Source organism: Aegilops tauschii, chromosome 5 (genome assembly GCF_002575655.3).
Source record: "Aegilops tauschii subsp. strangulata cultivar AL8/78 chromosome 5, Aet v6.0, whole genome shotgun sequence".
Lineage (NCBI taxonomy): Eukaryota > Viridiplantae > Streptophyta > Magnoliopsida > Poales > Poaceae > Aegilops > Aegilops tauschii.
The window spans coordinates 25442053-25447995 of record NC_053039.3 but is presented as its reverse complement, the minus strand read 5'-3'; the positions used below and the strand labels follow the sequence as shown (position 1 = coordinate 25447995).

Sequence of the window (5943 nt, the reverse complement as noted above, 5' to 3'; positions counted from 1 at the left end):
ACCGAGTGCCGAACGGACGGCACCTCCGCGTTCAACACACGTACGGTGCAGCGACGTCTCCTCCTTCTTGATCCAGCAAGGGGGAAGGAGAGGTTGATGGAGATCCAACAGCACGACGGCGTGGTGGTGGATGTAGCGGGTCTCCGGCAGGGCTTCGCCGAGCTTCTGCGAGAGAGAGAGAGGTGTTGCAGGGGAGGAGGAAGGCGCCCAAGGCTTAGATGTTGCTGCCCTCCCTTCCCCCACTATATATAGGGCCAACGGAGAGGGGGGGCGCAGCCTTGCCCCTTCCTTCAAGGAAGGGTGCGGCCAGGGGGGAGTCCTTCCCCCCCAAGGCACCTCGGAGGTGCCTTCCCCCTTTAGGACTCTCCCTTCTTTCTTATCTCTTGCGCATGGGCCTCTTGGGGCTGGTGCCCTTGGCCCATATAGGCCAAGGCGCACCCCTTACAGCCCATGTGGCCCCCCGGGGCTGGTGGACCCCCTTGGTCGACCCCCGGACCCCTTTCGGCACTCCCGGTACAATACCGATAAAGCGCGAAACTTTTCCGGCGACCAAAATAAGACTTCCCATATATAAATCTTTACCTCCGGACCATTCCGGAACCTCTCGTGACGTCCGGGATCTCATCCGGGACTCCGAACAACTTTCGGGTTTCCGCATACATATATCTCTACAACCCTAGCGTCACCGGACCTTAAGTGTGTAGACCCTACGGGTTCGGGAGACATGCAGACATGACCGAGACGCCTCTCCGGTCAATAACCAACAGCGGGATCTGGATACCCATGTTGGCTCCGACATGTTCCACGATGATATCATCGGATGAACCACGGTGTCGAGGATTCAATCAATCCGTATGCAATTCCCTTTGTCAATCGGTATGTTACTTGCCCGAGATTCGATCGTCGGTATCCCAATACCTTGTTCAATCTCGTTACCGGCAAGTCTCTTTACTCGTACCGCAATGCATGATCCCGTGACTAACGCCTTAGTCATATTGAGCTCATTATGATGATGCATTACCGAGTGGGCCCAGAGATACCTCTCCGTCACACGGAGTGACAAATCCCAGTCTCGATCCGTGCCAACCCAACAGACACTTTCGGAGATACCCGTAATGCACCTTTATAGTCACCCAGTTATGTTGTGACGTTTGGCACACCCAAAGCACTCCTACGGTATCCGGGAGTTGCACGATCTCATGGTCCAAGGAAAAGATACTTGACATTGGAAAAGCTCTAGCAAACGAAACTACACGATCTTTTATGCTATGCTTAGGATTGGGTCTTGTCCATCACATCATTCTCCTAATGATGTGATCCCGTTATCAATGACATCCAATGTCCATAGTCAGGAAACCATGACTATCTGTTGATCAACGAGCTAGTCAACTAGAGGCTTACTAGGGACAGGTTGAGGTCTATGTATTCACACATGTATCACGATTTCCGGACAATACAATTATAGCATGAATAATAGACAATTACCGTGAACAAAGAAATATAATAATAACCATTTATTATTGCCTCTAGGGCATATTTCCAACAGATCGTACACGTTTGCATGCATGATTAGTGTATGATTGAATCGGGGGCGTCACATCACGGGCCCGATGACCACGACATCCTCACTGATCTTCGGGGGAAATCGTCAAGGGAGTTCCGCACCCCTCGATTACCTCCGGCCACTGGTACGTCCGACTTCTATCACCAAGGCGAGCAGTCATTTACTGGGGATCGTGGGTACTTTAGATTGCCACCACCGCCGCGGTTCGATTTTCCATTGTTCAATGGATCCAATCCGTGTGCTTGGCATCTCAAATGCGAGGCGTACTTTCGGTTATGCACTCTGAGTGCGGAGACATGGGTTAATTGTGCGGCGATGTATTTCACCGACAGCGCACTATCATGGCTGCAGTCGTCGCAAGCTCATTTGCATTACCAGGAGTGGGGGGGAGTTTGCATCTGTTATTTGTGCATAGTTTGGTCGGGAGGAGTTTCAGAATTTGCTGCGCCAATTCAATTGCTTGCGACAGACGGGCACGGTCACTGAATACGCAGAGCAATTCACTTAGTTGATGCATAACTTGTTAGCACATCATAGTTCTTGGGATCCTGCATTTTTTGTCACCCAATTCATGGATGGTTTGCAACATGATATACGTTCTACAGTTGTTTTACATCGACCCCAAACATTGCATACTGTTGTGGATCTCGCGTGTTTGCAGGAAGAAGTGGTAGAGGCTCTTCGTCGGGATGATAGGCACCATCCTGCGCTGCCGCCAAGTTCGCAAGGGGGGCAGGCGATCCCTCGCATGGCCCTGCCCTTACCACCACCAACAACAACAACCGCCCGGCAAGGGGGCACTGCATCAGAGTCACTGCCACCGGAGACTACCCGAACTCCACCGCAAGATGACAAGCTGGCGACTCTTCGGGCATACCGTCGCGCCAAAGGGCTCTATTTCACTTGCGGCGAACGCTGGAGCCGCGAGCATCGTTGCGCACCAACTGTGTGTTGGGGAACGTAGCAGAAATTCAAAATTTTCTACATATCACCAAGATCAATCTATGGAGTTTCCTTGCAACGAGAGGAAGGGGAGTGCATCTACATACCCTTGTAGATCGCGAGCGGAAGAGTTCAAGATAACGGGGTTGATGGAGTCGTACTCGTCGTGATCCAAATCACCGATGATCCTAGCGCCGAACGGACGGCACCTCCGCGTTCAACACACGTACGGAGCAGTGACGTCTCCTCCTTCTTGATCCAGCAAGGGGGGAGGAGAGGTTGATGGAGATCCAGCAGCACGACGGCGTGGTGGTGGAAGTAGCGGGGATCCCGGTAGGGCTTCGCCAAGCACTAACGGGAGGGAGAGGTGTCACGGGAGGGAGAGGGAGGCGCCAGGGGCTTAGATTGCTGCTGCCCTCCCTCCCCCCCCCCCCCCACTATATATAGGGCCAAGGGAGAGGGGGGTGCAGCCTTGGCCCTTCCTCCAAGGAAGGGTGCGGCCAGGGAGGAATCCATCCTCCCCAAGGCACCTCGGAGGTGCCTTCCCCCTTTAGGACTCTCCCTTTATCTTATCTCTTGGCGCATGGGCCTCTTGGGGCTGGTTCCCTTGGCCCATATAGGCCAAGGCGCACACCCCACAGCCCATGTGGCCCCCCGGGGCTGGTGGACCCCTTGGTGGATCCCCGGACCCCTTTCGGCACTCCCGGTACAATACCGATAAAGTGTGAAACTTTTCCGGCGACCAAAATAAGACTTCCCATATATAAATCTTTACCTCCGGACCATTCCGGAACTCCTCGTGACGTCCGGGATCTCATCCAGGACTCCGAACAACTTTCGGGTTACCGCATACTAATATCTCTACAACCCTAGCGTCACCGAACCTTAAGTGTGTAGACCCTACGGGTTCGGGAGACAGGCAGACATGACCGAGACGACTCTCCGGTCAATAACCTACAGCGGGATCTGGATACCCATGTTGGCTCCCACATGCTCCTCGATGATCTCAACGGATGAACCACGATGTCGAGGATTCAATCAATCCCGTATACAATTCCCTTTGTCTATCGGTATGTTACTTTGCCCGAGATTCGATCGTCGGTATCCCGATACCTTGTTCAATCTCGTTACCGGCAAGTCTCTTTACTCGTTCCGTAACACTTCATCCCGTGATCAACTCCTTGGTCACATTGTGCACATTATGATGATGTCCTACCGAGTGGGCCCAGAGATACCTCTCCGTTTACACGGAGTGACAAATCCCAGTCTCGATTCGTGCCAACCCAACAGACACTTTCGGAGATACCTGTAGTGCACCTTTATAGCCACCCAGTTACGTTGTGACGTTTGGTACACCCAAAGCATTCCTACGGTATCCGGGAGTTGCACAATCTCATGGTCTAAGGAAATGATACTTGACATTAGAAAAGCTCTTAGCAAACGAACTACACGATCTTGTGCTAGGCTTAGGATTGGGTCTTGTCCATCACATCATTCTCCTAATGATGTGATCCCGTTATCAACGACATCCAATGTCCATGGTCAGGAAACCGTAACCATCTATTGATCAACGAGCTAGTCAACTAGAGGCTTACTAGGGACATGGTGTTCTCTATGTATCCACACATGTATCTGAGTTTCCTATCAATACAATTCTAGCATGGATAATAAACGATTATCATGAACAAGGAAATATAATAATAACCAATTTATTATTGCCTCTAGGGCATATTTCCAACAGTCTCCCACTTGCACTAGAGTCAATAATCTAGTTCACATCGCCATGTGATTAACACTCATAGGTCACATCACCATGTGACCAACATCCAAAGAGTTTACTAGAGTCAACAATCTAGTTCACATCACTATGTGATTAACACTCAATGAGTTCTGGTTTGATCATGTTATGCTTGTGAGAGAGGTTATTTAGTCAACGGGTCTGAACCTTTCAGATCCGTGTGTGCTTTACGAATATCTATGTCATCTTGTGGATGCTACCACGCGCTACTTGGAGCCATTTCAAATAATTGCTCTACTATACGAATCCGGTTTACTACTCAGAGTCATCCGGATTAGTGTCAAAGTTCGCATCGACGTAACCCTTTACAACGAACTCCTTTTCACCTCCATAATCGAGAAAATTCCTTAGTCCACTAGATACTAAGGATAAGTTCGACCGCTGTCATGTGATCCATTCCCGGATCACTATTGTACCCCTTGACCAACTCATGGCAAGGCACACTCCATGTGCGGTACACAGCATAGCATACTGTAGAGCCTACGTCTAAAGCATAGGGGACGACCTTCGTCCTTTCTCTCTCTTCTGCTGTGGTCAGGTCTTGAGTCTTACTCAATACTCACACCTTGTAACACAGCCAAGAACTCCTTCTTTGCTGATCTATTTTGAACTCTTTCAAAATCATGTCAAGGTGTGCGTTCTTTGAAAGTATCATCAGGCGTCTTGATCTATCTCTATAGATCTTGATGCCCAATATGTAAGCAGCTTTATCCAGGTCTTCCTTTGAAAAACTCCTTTCAAACAACCCTTTATGCTTTCCAGAAATTTTACATCATTTCGGATCAACAATATGTCATTCACATATACTTATCAGAAATGTTGTAGCGCTCCCACTCACTTTATTGTAAATACAAGTTTCTAACAAACTTTGTATAAACCCAAAAACTTTGATCACTCCATCAAAGCGTATATTCTGACTCCGAGATGCTTGCTCTAATCCATGGAAGGATCGCTGGAGCTAGCATACCTTTTAGCATCCTTAGGATGGACAAAACCTTTCTGATTGTATCACATACAACCTTTCCTTACGAAAACTGGTAAGGAAACTTGTTTTGACATCCATCTGCCAGATTTCATAAATGCAGCTAATGCTAACATGATTCCGACGGACTTAAGCATCGCTACGGATGAGAAAATCTCATCGTAGTCAACTCCTTGAACTTGTGAAAATACTCTTTGCCACAAGTCGAGCTTCATAGACGGTAACATTACCGTCCACGTCCGTCTTCTTCTTAAAGATCCATTTATCTCAATGGCTTGCCGATCATCGGGCAAGTTCACCAAAGTCCATGCTTTGTTCTGATACATGGATCCTATCTCGGATTTCATGGCTTCTAACCATTTGTCGGAATATGGGCCCACCATCGCTTCTCCATAGCTCGTAGGTTCATTGTTGTCTAGCAACATGACTTCCAAGACAGGATTACGCATTACTCTGAAGTAGTACGCATCCTCGTCGTCCTACGAGGTTTGGTAGTGACTTGATCCGAAGTTACATGATCACTATCATAAGCTTCCACTTCAATTGGTGTAGGTGCCACAGGAACAACTTCCTGTGCCCTGCTACACACTAGTTGAAGTTATGGTTCAATAACCTCATCAAGTCTCCACCATCCTCCCACTCAATTCTTTCTAGAGA

The 5943-nt window shown here is 49.0% G+C and overlaps 1 pseudogene; it reads left to right on the top strand.

Annotated features, from left to right (window-relative positions):
- The first annotated feature begins 1576 nt into the window (after window positions 1-1576).
- Window positions 1577-2257, top strand: LOC120964485 (uncharacterized; annotated as a pseudogene).
- Window positions 2258-5943: the final 3686 nt, after the last annotated feature.